Genomic DNA, 16,589 nt, shown 5'->3' with positions numbered 1-16,589 from the left:
TTTCCCAGGTCCTCTTCGGTCCTTCTTGCCCTTTTTGAAGTTAGGGGGTGACATTTGCTTTCCTCTTCATTATTGTGAGCGACTTTGCAATCACATCCACCAGCTCCCTCAGCAGTTGTGGGTGCATCCCATCACGACCCAAGAACTTATGAACATCCAGTTCTCTCAGGTATTCCCTGACCCAGTCCTCTTCTACCAAGGGAACAAAGTGAACTGAACTGTGGTATTACATTATGGTGGACACTATGAAACACTTCTGCTATGCATAGGGAAGTCATGTGAAGCAAAAAGCCATCCATTCAGAGAGCAGGATCTGAGCAAGTTCCAACAGGGACACTTCTACCCACCAGCAGCTAAAATTGGACAGGCTTCGTTCTGCACAGGGATTTTTATTTTCCCCTCACCGACTACATCTGAAGTGCTACAGAAGACTACAGTGCTGCTAGGGGTAGGAGCAGACACTTTTCTCAGAGAGGTATTGGAGCCAAGCCTAAACATACCCCCAGGCTGTAGGGCCACAGGCATGATTTGACACAGAGGGACTTGATGAAGCATCCTGCTATTGGGACCACTCTTACTGGCACCTTGCCATGGGAGGCAGGGAACCCGCAGTAGTTAAGGTCACCACAAGTGCCTGTTCCACTTCGCATTCACAGGGACACTTGGTGCACATCCAGAAGGTTTTTGCTCATATTTTTAAGGTTTTGTAGCCAGAACATCAGCATGTTTCAAACAGACCACAGGTGATACAAGGAGAAATAAGCAACTTAGGAACTGATCTGAAATGAATCTAAACAGTGTGAGCTACCTAGCGGCAGACAGGGAAATAAAAGAAGGACCCTCCTGCTTTATGTCACATCCTCCATCACCTGTTGCCCTCCCCTATTTATCGTTTCCCACACACACCATCCTCTTACTTCCTTGCTCAGTATTTGATATCACTTCTCCCTTACTGACAGGTAAACACTCACCACCTTAGATTCCCCAGGGTGGATTCCAACTAATGACCTACAGAAAAAAGATTTCTAAGCCTGTTAGAAATGCCCTAATCTACTTTGCCCTTCCTCTATTTGACTGGTTTGCACTGCAGGGCAGTACTTGTTCTGTTCTCAAACATAAAGAGCATTAAAAGGCAGCAAACATAAATCATGATAAAAGACTACAGAAAAAAAAAAAAATCAAAATCTTTCCTCTTTCTCTGGATCATTTCCTTTTTCAAGAGAAACTTGAGTTCATTGTAGATAAAGCAATGCACTGAGCTAAAATATCTGAAACAGAGCATGAGGAATGAGCAGGAGGACTTGCATTGCCATGGCACCTTTAATCCCCTGTTAGGGCACACTGTCTCATAAGAAAGAAATAAAATTTAAGAAAAGAAACAACACTATTTCCCTTCGGCTGATGTGCCACTGCTTCTGGAGTGGACAGTACACGGGCCTCCCTGTTGTTTGCGACAGCACCACAGAATGGTTTGGGTACAGAATATGAGGAGCACCCATTCAGCTGAAATTGCTCTTAGCTACAGTGACTGAGCCCAGAACATACCTAACATCTGTCAAAAATGCCACTGGGTTTGTACAGCTACAGACAGCACCTTGCTGCGAGAAGAGTCCAAGGCGTGCTGACTTGAGGAAGCTGTCCTGCAGTCCTGTTCCATGCACTTCATGCTTCAGCCCACACCCCTAAAAGCCTCTGTAGCTGCACTCCCATCACCCCTCTTTCACTCTGTTTCCTCACTTACCCCAAGCCCCACATATCAGAGACCCCTTTGCAGCTCTCTCCAAGAAGGCTGACTGTGAGGTACCCATATGTCTTGCTCATGCAAAAACAGGGCATTTCAAAAATATTCGTACAGAAGCAATCTGGGACTATTCACAATATAGGTTTGAAGTACAGGCATAGGTATTGTCACATTTTTAAACAGATTTATCTGGAAAATCATTGTAAGTACCTGAAGGCTTTGGTTGGCAGTAGCATTTGGGAGGTGTACATTAGCATTGTGGGAGCATTCAGCCAAATCACAGAGACTGCAGATACATCACAGGAGAGAACAGGCTTGAATCTCAGCTGCAGGAAGAGAGCTACTAGGGGTGGATGAGAGAATGTTTCCTACTGCAAGCAGCAGTGGAGTTCCCAAATGTATAGGGAGGAGCTGCCTAAAGTATTTCCACCATAAGACTTCAAGTCTAGTATTTTTGGCACCCTCCAGGGGCAGGATCCCCACTAAACTTTTTTTTTTTTTTTAAATAAATAATTTAAAAAAAAGATAGTTTGGCAAAGAACATAAGGAAGATTTAGCGTTTATATGTCAAAATCGTATTTCATGTCAGAGCAGGTCTGCTATCATTAGAGAAAAGGAACTCATTTTACAGAGGACAGTTCACAAGCCATGCCAGTGTGTGTGGTAGAGAAAAAACACAAAAACAACAAAAAAAGAGGCCTATTTTCAAGTTCAAAACATCATACAAAAGCAAGGTCATGTTTCCAGCAGTTTTGTTGGCATTGGGTTACATCCAGTCCCGACAATGGCATACAAGGCTTATCAGACATTAGAACGATACCTCACTTGATCTTGCGTGATAGAAAAGGCAAACCACATAAAGCAGGTGCTAGACAGCAGTGCAGCTTCCTCGTAGTTATCTGGTTCACAAACAGCAAACTCTTTAGCCCTATTATTGTTTCTCTCATTCGCCACATTCTAGCTCCAAAAGCCACTCTAGCTCTCTAAATTGTTAGCAGCTTTTATAGCCAAAGATAAGTATCCATCACTTTTAATTTTCATCGTTGCATCTGTTTTGTCATTTAGCTGCAGCAGGTTGTATTACAATGAGACGATTAATGAGGAAACGGATACAAACATTTTTATTTCAAATAGCAGCTCACGGACAAGATCTGGAGAACAGAACCAAGCCATATGATTAAGGAAAAAAAAAAACTCCACACATATATACACACACACAAACCTAAAATGGGCACTGTGCCACTATCTGTGAACACCCTGGAAATACAGATATCTGTAGCAAGGAAGAAAGAGGTACGTTTTTCACATTTGCCTGGTTGTTGGTGGGTTTTTTTGTTTGTTTGTTTTCACAATTAATTTGGCCCTTTTTATTTCACATAAATGTCCAGCTCAAGTGTGGCACATCAACAAATAGGGCCATTTATCTTTCAGGGAAAAGCCAAACGCTGCATTTCCATTCAGAAAAGGCAGCATATATAAAATGTACTGCTAATAACAAAGGCTTTTAGAATGAAAAATAGTAATTTCTATTGCTCTCTCTAGGAGATTTGCTCTAAACACGGCTCATCTGTAATTATATTAGAACAGAAGTATTTTTTTAGTATTATCATTACATACAAACCTAAAAGCCCCCCAGAATATTTTACAGTTTCTGCTGGATGGGAGAGACCATGAGCACTACCCGCAGAAAGCAGAAGAGCCTTTCAGATGGCACCCCCCTCCCTGGCCCCTGCTTCAAAACAATACTTCAATTTGGAAGAATTACTTTAACTTCATTAATATTAGTATTATATTCACTTAGTTGTAAAGACTTTTCTAGGAAAACAAGAATATTCATAGAAATAGTCACATGTCACAACCATTCATCTAACAAACAAAACACAAAAAAAAAAAACCACAGATGAAGACTGTAATATTAGACTGAGATAAATAATCTAGCTGGAGACCTATTGGATTCTACACTTTCATGTCAATGAAACATTTGGCCTACCGATGTATTTTTGCCTACTCTGCCAGGCAGGGCTCAGGCTCTGCAGGAGAATACAGCCGTGGATCTCTGCAGGAAGAGAAGACCTTTTTTTTCCAAGTAAAATGTTCCCTAACTCTGCAAGGGAGGTTGGCAGTAGATCTCAAACTCTGGCCTGTCTTTTTAATACCCCTACAATAGCTCAGTTGGATTGAGACCAGCTGTTGGTGCATTACCATTTGTAAATGCTTAAAGCAACTACTCCTTGTTTTCTTGGCAACATGTACTGTGGAAGAAAAAAAAAAAGAGAGAAAAAAAAAAGCACTTTCATTCAGACATTAAGAATTGCTGGATGCCAGCTTTGGCTTACACAAGCTATTGTTTGCACAGCTCTCTTCAACAAGTTTTCACCAAAAAAAAAAAAAAATCTTGTAGGGATAAATTGTGCCCCTAAAATTCTGCTTTGCACCATCCATTCAGCCTTCATTGGAAACAAGATTCCTTTTTTAACCCAACCATTTCAGGCCACAGGTCCTTCTGAGTTTCAATTTCTGCAACACCCCCACAAAATCACCCAGATTGTCTTAGGAATTATAATTATAACATCCTTACTCACTGTTTTAAAATAACAGTGATTTTTTGCCTGCTAATATAAGCATAAGAAAGAGATCTGAGCTGTCATTACCCATGTTCTAAAATCAGAGTTTCAGTATTGAAAGCTTAGGGGGAAAAAAAAAGAAAGAAAACAAAATGACATTAGGACTATACTTTAGCATTTGAGAAATACTGCAAGAGTGAAAATATCAGAAAGAGCCCCGATTTGGTTGCCACGGCAAAAAGAGCCCAGTCATAGTAGAGAACATACACCAACATTTTAATTATTACTATTCGGATGAAAACAGCTCCAGTGACCTTTCGTTGCCTCATCCTTTCCAACCACCCCTACTAGAGCTTGGTGTACTGGAAGTGTCTAAGCACGAATGCTAGCATCTCGGTGGTTGCAGCTGCTAGTACAATAGGATTAATTTGCCATCTACCAACTCTAATGCCCTTCTGTTTCATCTTCTTTCCCCACCAGGGGCAGTGGTGACAGCATCTGTTCCACTGTTATTTTAGTGGCGCCTTTCGTGCTGTTATAGTTAAGGGTCTGTCAGCATTTCCATTACACACACGCACGCACGCATGCACGCATTTCTTGAGGGAAGGGGCAGCTCAAATCACTCTCTGGAAAAAAAAAAAAAAAATATAAGAATATAAGAATACTTCGGGGGCTGAAAATGGTATGCGAGTCTTAGAAGCAAGCATTTATATATTTTATTTTGTTATTTGAGAGAATAAATGAAGATACAAGAGGTTCCGAGTAAGCTGTTTTGCATTTATTAATAGAAAATAATGGTGAAAAATTTATATGGATTGTTGCATGGATTGACCTTACAGAAAGCAACCATGCTGAAAAGAAAACAGGAAGAAAAAAAAAAAAAGAGGTAATTACTCCCTACCAAACACCCCCTTTAGTCAGTTTTTAGGTGACTAATATAGATGATAGGATATTACTTTAAAACTAATATAGATGATAGGATATTACTTTAAAACCATTCCAGACGAGATTCAATTAATGGGCCACTGATCGTGGCCGACCAACTCTAAATGCATCACAGGTGCCCCAGATCTCTAAGTTGGGAGGGATAACGGGGAGAGGAACATTGTTTTCTGCAGGCAGCCAAATACACCCAGAGGTCAGTAATGTCTCTGCTAGCTGAAGGGGTCTGGGAGCCCACCGGCGGGCACTCCCAGCCCTGCTGGCAGGTGGGGGATATGAGGAGTGGTGCTCGTTGCAGCCTGCGGGATGGGCTCGTTCCCCTCTCGCTTTGCAGCCTCTGTTGTCCGTGAGCGTCTCTGACTCATGAGCATCGTTTTCTACCCAGTAGAGCAGATAGAAACAAGGCAAGTGCTGGGGCAATTAGAGAACAGGTTGGCTTATCTCAGCAATGACAATCCTCTGGAAGAGCAACAGGTAGCGGGTTAACCAGCACAGGGCAGGCTGGCAGCCCCCACAGGTGTTTTGTCCCATCAAGCTATGCCGGCCTTTCCATGTGAAGTTGCTGTGTGCGTGCAGGTTTCCACCTGGTGCAAGAGAACTTTGAACCAGCGCAATTCACCTAAAATCTCAAAACAAAACCCCTCTCCCTTGGTTTTCTTCAATACCGCAGAAAGGTATGGCTTCTACCACAAGTGGAGGGAATTCCAGCTTTCCAGAAATCTCTCCTTACAGAAGGAAATTCATTGGCACTTGAGAGGGCCGGCACAGGCCTCTCTTAGCACCATGGTTCTCACCATAGGACTGACATAATCTGTACTGCCAGATGTGAGCTTTCTATGGGTAAATTCAAATTTGCCTCCAGTCTGACCAGCACACTGCCATTCACAATGCTTTCCGTAAATCTTATCCTCTTAAGCACTCTGAAATAATAGTGAGGCACTTGTCTTCTTGAAAAATGCACAAAGTAAACAAAGTAATTGGGGTTTTTAAACTCATAACACGATAGGAAAAAAAAAAATAGTTAAGCAATAAATTTGGAGACAAGGCTCCAAAGCCATACAAATTTCTTTAGCCACGTTGATGGTAAGCACAGTCCACGCACTGTGGTGGGAAACATTAATAACATGCTGTTTCTTTTTCAAGTTACATTATCAAATACCTAGGTGTCCTTTGTCACATCACTTAACTGCTCTGCATTTCAGTATCCTCATCTGTGAAATGGAATAGGTAATTAAACACTCATGAATGCTTTGGGACTCTTTGGTGGAAAGAATTATTATGGTGTCTTATTACTGTGAGACAACATGCAATTGTCTCAGGTCTCTGTAACAGCTGAGCCTAAACGGTAAAGGAAAAAAAATCCAAAAGCTCAACTGAGATCTTCTGCCCTATGCTCCGCAAGATGCAGCTACTACTTCAGTCTGTTTTCCATGCTGGGGAAACCTGAGGCTGATCACACTACAAAAATATTACCATGTTACAGCACTTTCAAAATTAGGTTGGGTCAGAAATGAGGAAGAGAAAGAAGAAATGAAGAAACATACCTCCCAGAAATATGACATTAATGAACTGTCAAAATTCTTTAAAAGATGACTGAAAAGAGGAAACAGAAAAAAAAATACAGCCTTCTCCTCGCAAAAAAAAAAAAAAAGAAAGAAAAAAAAAAAAGCCTAAAACCAGCAGAAATCCACTCCCGTGGTGCAGACAATTTCCCCAAAGCCCATGGCAATGAAAAACATTTTATATTGCCCCAAAACATGCCAGCAGAGAGATCTGGGTGGCTACTGCCCACCTCGCAGCACTGCAAAAGCGAGTGCCCAATGGGTATCATTCTCCATTATCTCTCAAACCTTTGCCACCAGTGTACAGATAGAAGCAGCGGAAAAATGAAAAGTGTGTATATTGTAAGCGTTGGTTAAACAACCCCACAGTAATTCTTATTTGCTGGAGGTTTTAGAGAGCAGATGTAGGATTGGCAGGGGCTGGGAGCTGGCTATATTGTTCTAGCACATTTAGAGCCAACACGGAAAGAACACGGAAAGCTGCATTTTGGGGTGTGTGTGTGTGTGTGTGCATGCAGCGTGTGTGTACGTGCGTGTGTGTGTGTTTGCCTTTTGCCATCGACTCATCTAAGGTTTCTTGGATTCACACTGACACATACACACACAAAAAAACAACACTGGGTTGGTTCTCTTCCAAAAGAAATATGACTTATATCAGCTGCTGCATGAGAGTCTCTCAATTGCCACTACTAAGCTGCCTATTTTGCAGTAGCAAGTGGCCATGTGCTGTAACACACTGATTGCCTGCTTTGGTGGTATCGGTTGCTAGAATAAGGGCAAACAAATGGGGAACCAAATATAAAAAGCAGCCAGCAGCACTGAAGAAGCATTACAGCTGCCAGGCAATAACTTAGATAGTTACAGCTGCCATCACCTAGTTCACGCAAGCTTTTTAATATCTTTTGGCAGCGCTTGGTGTCACAGCACAAAAGGAAAGTTGGCACTTCCTAGCATACTTTGTTTGACATAACTGTAGGCAGAACCCAGCTGATACCTTCATCAATGTGTATGTGTTTGCTCTTAAGGTACGTTTTAGCAGATCAAACATTGTTTTTCTCTTTCTGTTGCACACACCACTGCTAAATCATAGGTTGGGAACCACACCAGATAAATGGGAAAGAGCTCAGTAAGCTGGAGCACACGGCCAGTCCCAGCAGCACCTCAGATAAGGAACACAAAAAAAAAATCCTTAAAAAAAAAAAGAAAAATATAGTACGGCAGGAGGGGCTGGGGAGGGAGGTTTAAAAAAATAAATATACTGCTTTGCCAAAATGTTCTCCTGCCTCGCCAGTAGCAGCAGCAGCCTCAGAGCCAGGCCAGATTCTCTCTTCCATTTACCGTACTTATAAAAAACCCACAAGCACAAACACATAGACCATCACATACACATAATTAAAGCATCGACATCCCTTACTGTGATTTACAATCCACACCACCAGAAGTACACAGGCGCTCCCAGGATTTCATCAATGTCTCATCTGGTGCTCTTGGCAAACCCAACCTCTTCCTTAGACACAGCGCATGCTGCACCTCATTCTCTCAGAAATGGGGATGCAGAGCTCTTCCCCTTATGTGAACCAGGGAAGACGAGCACTAAATGTGTCAGCGCCGTGTGATTTGCTGCTGTGGGGCCTCATTTTGCAGGAGATTAATAAAAGACTAGCCTGCAGCATTGACTCTTGAGACTGCCTTCTATCATCATGAGCCTTCTATGCAGCCCACAGATTTGGGTTGTAATATTGTACAAGGAACTGGACAGCCCCTGCATAATGATACCATTTCGCAGCACTTACAAGCACATATACAGAGAGAGAAGACTCTGCCCCCAGGAGCTTCCACTGGCTTCAAACAAAGCAAGCCAGTAAACCTCGACTTGAGATCATCCTGGGGTTCTAATAATGTATTGAGATAGTTTGTTTGTAATTCATCCCATAAAACAAATGCATCCGTCTCTTAGGCTTCTGGCACTTTCACAGGCATTAAAAAGCTTCAATATTGAGATGAACAGCTTTACAGGGTTTTTCAGGTGTAACACCACCAGGAAGGTCAGCGACTGAAGTGGCAGGAGGAAAAAAGGAGACAGCAAACATAACGATCTTCATTTTAAAACTGGGAAACTGAGGCACGTGAAAGTGATGAGATCGCTCCAAGGCAGATCCGGGGCCAAGAAGTGAATGCAGATCTTCCTGGGTTCACGTTCAGTGCCTCAGCCCAGAAGCCAAATTGCACCACTGAGCCCTGGGGTGAAGCAGGGCTCCCTGCAGGGAGCAGAAATGGATTCCTGGCCTGGGTGCCTAGGGCAGTGTGGGAGCTCGAGCTGAATGTGGGCAGCAGAATCCAACCCCAGGAGCACCACAGGGAGGTGCTTGCATGTCTCCCTCACACACGGTGCCTATAATTGACGTTCTTGAGGTAGGTCAGATATTGACAAATAAATGTAGAGTCATGTCAAGGTTCACATCAATCAGTCTGAATGATTTATTTGAAGCTGATCTAGGAGCAAACCGTTCTTAATGGCAGCACTCGGTACAAGGGGACTTAGTGTGGCCACAAATGGGTAAATTCCACGTGTTGGGCCTAGGTAGAAAAGGTGCCCCATGGGAAGGACAAGAAGATTTTGCTTTGGGACCCCAGGCAACACTTCTGCAGTAGCAGAAGAGGAAAGCTGATCCACAAAATGGCCGTGTGTCTCCCCAGGATGGTTCAAGCTATGAATACATTTTGGAAGCTCCTAATATGCTGTATAAAGAAACAATCATTCATGTACACAACGCAAAAGGACAGCCCCAGATTTACAGCCACCCACCAAGGTAGAACAGGTGGCTGTAATGCAGTAAAAATGTATTGCAAGGAACTTGTCATGAATTTTAAAAACAAAGACGCCTACAGACATAATAAAATTGATGTGACATTCAGTTAAAGCTAAAGCTTTCACCTATCTTAAAATGACAATGCAGGGGAATTCAAGGAAAGGGACTGTTCCCATCATCACTCATACAAGGGTGTTTCACTCGGTCTGGGCGAGCAATCTCATGGATCTCAACAGGCCAACACAAAATGGCATGCCTTACACCTGCCACACAGGTAGGAAACCAGGACCAAAGACATCCAACAAAGTCAACCCCAGACAATCGCTGTCAAAAAGCAATGTTTCAAAGTCCTGGTAAAGAAACCCAAGTCCTTTCCTTCTTCTGCCGCAGGATATGACGCCGTCTTTTCCTTGAGTATTTTAAACATTTCAGGGGAGCTGATTCCATCAAGAATTCCATCCAAGAATTGCTTCCTCTTTCCTTCATTACATTTTTAGTGGCAGCATACAAATTCGCAAATACTATAAATTCAAGTCACTTTTCAATAGTATGGGAGCAATAAAATAAACTGTCAGACTCCTCTGATAGTTCCAAAAGCTAAAGACAGAGAAGAAGGAAAATCTACAATTAAGCTTTGCAGGCAAGATAGATCCATCTCTATTAAAATGCAGATTAACAAGCTAGCCAGCCCGACAGCATTTTACCGTACCTTTTAACTGGAAATAATTAAATAAATAAGCAAGCTCAGGTGCAGTGGGACACTGAACGGAAAGAAACAGTGATAAAGAATGAAACAAGGATAAATCGTCAATTATGATAAACTGGTTTCCTTGGTAACTATATTTATAACTGTAATGACGTTGCTATTCTTTTAGTGATGAACAGAAAGGTTCGCTACAAAGTTATATAATTCGGGCATACAACCAGCATCTGTTCCATTGGTAAAGCTGAATCCATGTCCTAATGGAAGATGGCAAACCTCAAAAGATTTGTAAATGCTTTTGAACTGCATCTAAATGTTTGTAAACTTCCTCCGAAGGCGAGGTGCACTCACAGTGCTGAATTTGTACCCCCACATCTGTGCTTGGCTGTATGTAAGTACCTCACAATCTTTGTGCCTGGGATGATGCTCCAGCTCGGAGAGACGGTGGGTGTAGGCATGGAGGAGAGAAGGAGAAAAAAAAGAAAAAAAAAAAAGAGAAAACTTTGGGGGTGATATCTGAGTTGTTGAGCACATAAACACATGCTCTTTACCAAATGTACATTCACAGTTGCCATAAGTGTACATTGCATTCTCTCTGCTTCCAAAAATGATTTTGTCGGTAAGCAGCCCCTTGTTTTTGACAATGTGCTTGAATTTCCGTGATTGACATCTGAAAATCAGGTTTACCGATACCCGTCTCTGCCATTTTAACTGTTTGGGGGAGTGCATTGAAACCCAGGTATAAATTGTCCTCCGTCCTACAAAGGATCTCCCCGGGGACTCCCTTTAAAGAAGCAGCACTTAACTGAAAGGCAGGCACACCCCATCACCATGGGTCTCTGATCCTCAGAGCAGACCATGGGCTGGAGCCGCATCATGCTTCCTCCCAGATTTTCCCCCAGTGAATGCCAAGATTTGGGGATGAGAGGGGGATTAAGCCCTCTGGGTTTCATCCAGACCTGCCATCAGGATGCAGCTGGATGGCACACGTGGGTCCCACAGTAAGACACGTTTGTTAGTGGCAGGATTGGGCCCCATCACTGACTATCCCCACAGGAGCTCAGGAGGGTGACAGAGCTGCTTCAGCATCACCTCTCCACACCCCTGTGCTCTGACATCCCCTGAGAGCAGGAGCTTATCACATACCCAGTTGTTCCCAGTCTGCCCATTTCTGCAATACCCTTAATCAGGTTCTTGGGCAAGTGGTGTTGTTACTGCCCCCCATTCACAAGGAACAGGGAAATGGAAACAGCAAAGCAAACCAAATCCTCTGGCAAAACAAAGTCAATGTTCAGTTTGCATTTGAAGCAAAGAATCCTCCTGATGAACTACACTATGGGCCGGGGGCTGCCTGTGTGTCTGATTGTGTGAAATACCAGCTTTCCCTGCCTGACTAGGCAGGCTTTTCAGTTACATGCTCAGTACTGATTAATGGGAGTACTACAGCTAGAGCACTATAATGTTCACAGATTTTACCCTCTGCTGTGTCTTTAGGCCATTGCCCCAAAGGCTTTCATGTTCCTAAAGCTGTCATTTAAAACATTTGTGAATCAGGATGTGTGGACAATGGAAGAAGCTGGTAGAGCCAGGGAGTGCAGATGTGAAATAATTTAATCAACAGCAATTTTTCCATTTACTTCAATGGGCTTTGGATCACCCGCCTCATGAGTGGAACATGTATTGAGGAGGAAGCAACCCGAGCCAGATGAAGAGCCAAGATACCAAAGTAACAGAGTTCCACCAAACGAGAGGATCCACAGCAGCTGCAGCTTGAGATGTATGATCCAAACGCGGACCTAGACTCAGCTAGCATATTGGGAAAAGGTTGTAAGAGAAAACTGAAAATAATCAAGGATTTAGATATTCAGAATACCCAGAGGACAGGGTCACATGAGTTACTACAAAGAAAATTTTTGTAGGAGGAAATGTTACATAAAGAAATAGTACTCAAAGAGCTTTGCAGAATATTCCCAAGGACAAAACGAAGGCAAAAAAAAAAAATAAAAAGGTGAAAAATCTCAGAACACAGAATTTATGACAAAAAAAAAGCCTGAAAGCTTTTTATTCCCTATATGGCATAAGTATCAGGCTATGATGCTCACTGTAATAGTTATATCACACTGTGGTGCTGAGATCATTGTGTGCAAGATGACAATGCTTGCCCTAATTGATGCCATTAAGTAATAAACTAATAATTGTACCTCAGATCATTGGCACTTCAGAAATGACCATTTCCAAGCACAAGCAGTGGTGCGTCCCTGGCACATAGCTTGGCGCTGAAATGGTTAACACCATATATCGTATGTCAGTAATGAAAACTAGCACTCAAGCAACGAAATTCAAAGCTCAGGCTGACACACCATCGTTAACGCAGCCCTTTGTGCTCAGCTACCACGGGAGTCTTGGAGCAGCACATGGTGTTGTACCCCACACAATATGTGCTACTACAATACCGCATTCACAACACAATGAATTGAGGTCAAGTGAGTGACCTTAAAAAGAGCTTTCTTTTAATTCTTTAAAGAAACACCCCATGATATGTTGGAGCCCATTAAACAAAGCTGCAAGAAGATACAGTAAACTTTAATTAGCAGTGAAGGCAATAACCTCACTTTATACTTCATAATTTCTCCCACCATGTTTTATTACATGGAACAGTCATTTTAGTACCTTTGTACCTAAGGCAGCATCCGTGTGGTGTGGAAAGGGATGTGTTGTTGGATATTTATTGTAATGGGGCTTCATGTGGTTGGAGGTCAAAGTGTAGGACTTTCATTTGTACATCACTGCTCTACTATCTGCTCATGTCTCTGGGTAACCTGATGTTCAAACCTTTTGTAAGGCAATTGCTGAGGAGGTTGTTCTTATTGTTACAAGAACTTGGAGAAAGGATGCTGGGCCCTGGCTTCGGCACAAGCCTACTGCGTGACATAGGGTAGTCCGCCAAAATTTTTCTCGCAGTAATCCCAGATGCTTCCATTTCTAGGGGACTCAAGCACTGCTCCTACGGGCTGGTCTCAGAAAGCCTGAGAATCAGCAGCTCCTACTGGCTTCTCAGGAGCACCCAGAACCAACTTTGGAAAATCACAGATTTTCCTCCCCACGAATTACCAGCAATTTTGAAATACTGGCCTCTTACCTCTCTGCCTCTCAAAACATCCCATATTAAGTTGGGACCTACCTCTTAGAGCAGCTTGCAGGCTGCAAGGGACACCGTTAACTTTTCTTTGTCCTTTTCATGCTAGATATTTACCCAATAATGGGGCAGAATATCTGAACTCCTTGGACAGACAAGGACACCATCTGCATTTTACTGGTGGAAGACTCCAGTGCAAAGAGGTTCTGGACCAGATCCACAGCAGGGCTTGGACAGCTATACCCAGCCTGTGTGGAAAAGATATAATCCTCAGAACACCCAGGAGTCTTTTGGCACATCAGTCAGATGCATTACATATTCCCCAGTTTGTACAATTTTGCTTCCATGCATGCTTGGAAAATGCTGTCTTTAAAAGGCTCAATCACTCAGTGGTGATCAAGTATTTACACCCCAGCAGGCATCCACACACCTCCATCTATCTCAGAAGAACAGCCTGGTCTTGCAGGTACTTTTGGAATGCACCTACTGAAAGAGGCTCCATACAAAAACACCGTTGCTCTCTGTTTCCCATGAACCATGGCTAGAGGAGGAAGGCATGCCTAGCAGTAATGGCAGCACTTGATTCCTATCACATGCTTCACAGTCTTTGCCACAAAACCTCCCTTTCCCAAATGAGCACAGCTAACCACTGTGCTACAGAGTTGGACTATTCTTACATCCTTTTTCTGTCCCCGTTAATCTTGAACGTTATGACGAGAATTGCTTCAGGAAGAAGCATGAAGAATGTCCTCTTCCATCACCCTGACCAAGACTAGCTGATAGCTTGATGTGCAATCCTGTCAGAAAAGAGATGCAGGAATTAAGGTAGAAGAAAAGGAAAGTGAACTCGGATATCTTGGATGAACGTGCTAACCAGTAAAGTACCAGATAAAAGCACTGCTGCCTTCTTCTCAGTTGGGTCTTGAGAGAGAAGGCAGACACCAAGCTTCAGGAGAGATTTTGAGGCTGAAAATCCCAAGAAGAGAGAGGCAGCAAATAATGCTGACTAAAGAGTCTATGCCTGCAGGGAAACACCATGCAATGGTCTTCCACCAGTCAGCTTCCAAAGTCCACATGGATTTCATAACAAATCTATGTACCTAATTCCATGCTGCTAGTTTCACTGTGGGCATGAGGCCACTGATGGTAGGTGCTGTGACACCTGGTTTTGCAGCAGTCCACATTGTCATATCTCTACAGTGGGACCAAAAGAACTTGCTGAAACTAGTACAGAAAATGTGCTCGAGGGATGAGGGATCTGAACCCAGACTTCCCAGCACCATGGCTGAGACATAACTACTGGATCAATCTTTCCTTCCTTGAGCTTATTCCTATTTCCTGAACAAGTGGTTGAAAATAACAATTTTGCTCATGAGAGTGGGAAGTAACTAACTTGTTCTTCTCTAAATAAGTGTTTTCTTTCTGCATTTGATGGACTAGTTCCTGGTCCACTTAACACTCTCACTACATAACTATCTTTTTCAGGTGCTTTTCACACAAAAAGGAAAAGAAAACTACTTAAAGGCAAGAGGAATTGGCAACCATAATATCCAAAGACACTGGGAGGCCTCTGAGGCAGGTCTAGGAACTGAACTTTTTTTAAATTCACATACTTATACTGACCAGATTTCAGGCTGATCATGCCACTTGACATTCATTTGTATTTTTAAATACATAAAGACTCCATTCAATCACAAAATGTTAGTATTACTTCTACTTCTTCAAAACATACACATTTGATGTATCCTGAAGTAAAAGTGTTCCCCATTCCCTTATGTCTGTCTGAACACTGCAACATATGCAGTATCAATGTCAAATAACATATCAACATTTCCACAGCTTTACCCATGCAGTTTAACACCTTATTCCAGGTGAGACTATTTGCTGAGAGGGTCAAAGAACCTCCACGCTGCACAGATACTCACCACACCTCATGTGAGTTTACTGATGTCTTGACCCTTGTGGAAGTGAAGAACTAGTCCTCTCCAGGTTAACATCAAACGTGTACAACACCTCTTGTGGATCTGAGCCTACAGTCACAGCCCCTTACGAGGTTAGCAGAACACAATCCTTATGAAATAACAACAGGAGGTGGATATACCTGTGCACTCCATACCATCCAACATCAACTTCATCAATAGCTGTGTCTACACTGTCTGAAGGCCAGACTTTTCAGAATTCAAGTACAGACACGTGGTTCTGCACAGGAACACATCGGGAGCATCAGCCCACCGGTAGGCGTGCACACCCAGCTTGCAAAATATCCAGAGACACGATGCAAGTGGTTGGGAGCGGGACACAGAGGTTGCTGGACCTTTAGACCTTCTACAGGCTGTTTGCTCTTGGCAGAGCTGACATATCACTGAATCCACTCACAGGTCCACCCTGGTACAGAAGCTTGGTAATTTGCAGCCTTGGGTATCTGCTTGGGCCAAAAATAACATGTTTAGGACAGTATTGCAATGTATAAGAAAAGCAGAAAGAAGTTTTAAAAAATGTGCTGTCATCACTCCAGCTGGTGTTACTTAGCAGAAATACAATAACATACCACAAACTGTAATACATTCCCACCAGTCCTGCACTGAAAAGCAGAATGCCTCCCAGAGCACTATGCTTAATTAAAAGAAAGGCACAGTCAGCATTATAAGGGGGAGAGACCTTGAGGTTAGAGATGAAAATAAGAAATGTAACCTGTAGATGCTAATTGTTTCTATGTCTTACTTTGCTTTCAAACACTTCATTTTTAGAATTCCTCCAATTCTGCTGCAAGTCATGTAATTTAGACGGCTGCAAGTCATGCAAAGATTATAAACAGTAAGGGAGGAGAAAATATGGAAATGCGTTTGACGTTCCTTTGCCTTTTTTTTTTTTTTTTTAATTCCTCCTGACAAAATATAATAGAAACCCTCAGAAACAAGATTGGTGAAATATTACTACTATTTTTATTTCAGTTCAGACCCAGCCCGGGCTGCAGTGTTGTTTGACTCCACCTGACAGAAACATTGCAAGCAGCGCTTCAAACAAAACTGGAAGATTTATATAATTTCTCTCCACCCAGTCCTTCAAGAGGAGGCATCCTCACCTTCCTTTCCTTAGAAAAAGCAGAAGTCCTGAGCATCTGGAAGGCTACA

The sequence above is a fragment of the Anser cygnoides genome, chromosome 3 (assembly GCF_040182565.1).
Source record: "Anser cygnoides isolate HZ-2024a breed goose chromosome 3, Taihu_goose_T2T_genome, whole genome shotgun sequence".
Lineage (NCBI taxonomy): Eukaryota > Metazoa > Chordata > Aves > Anseriformes > Anatidae > Anser > Anser cygnoides.
Note: the sequence above shows the minus strand (reverse complement) of the source record.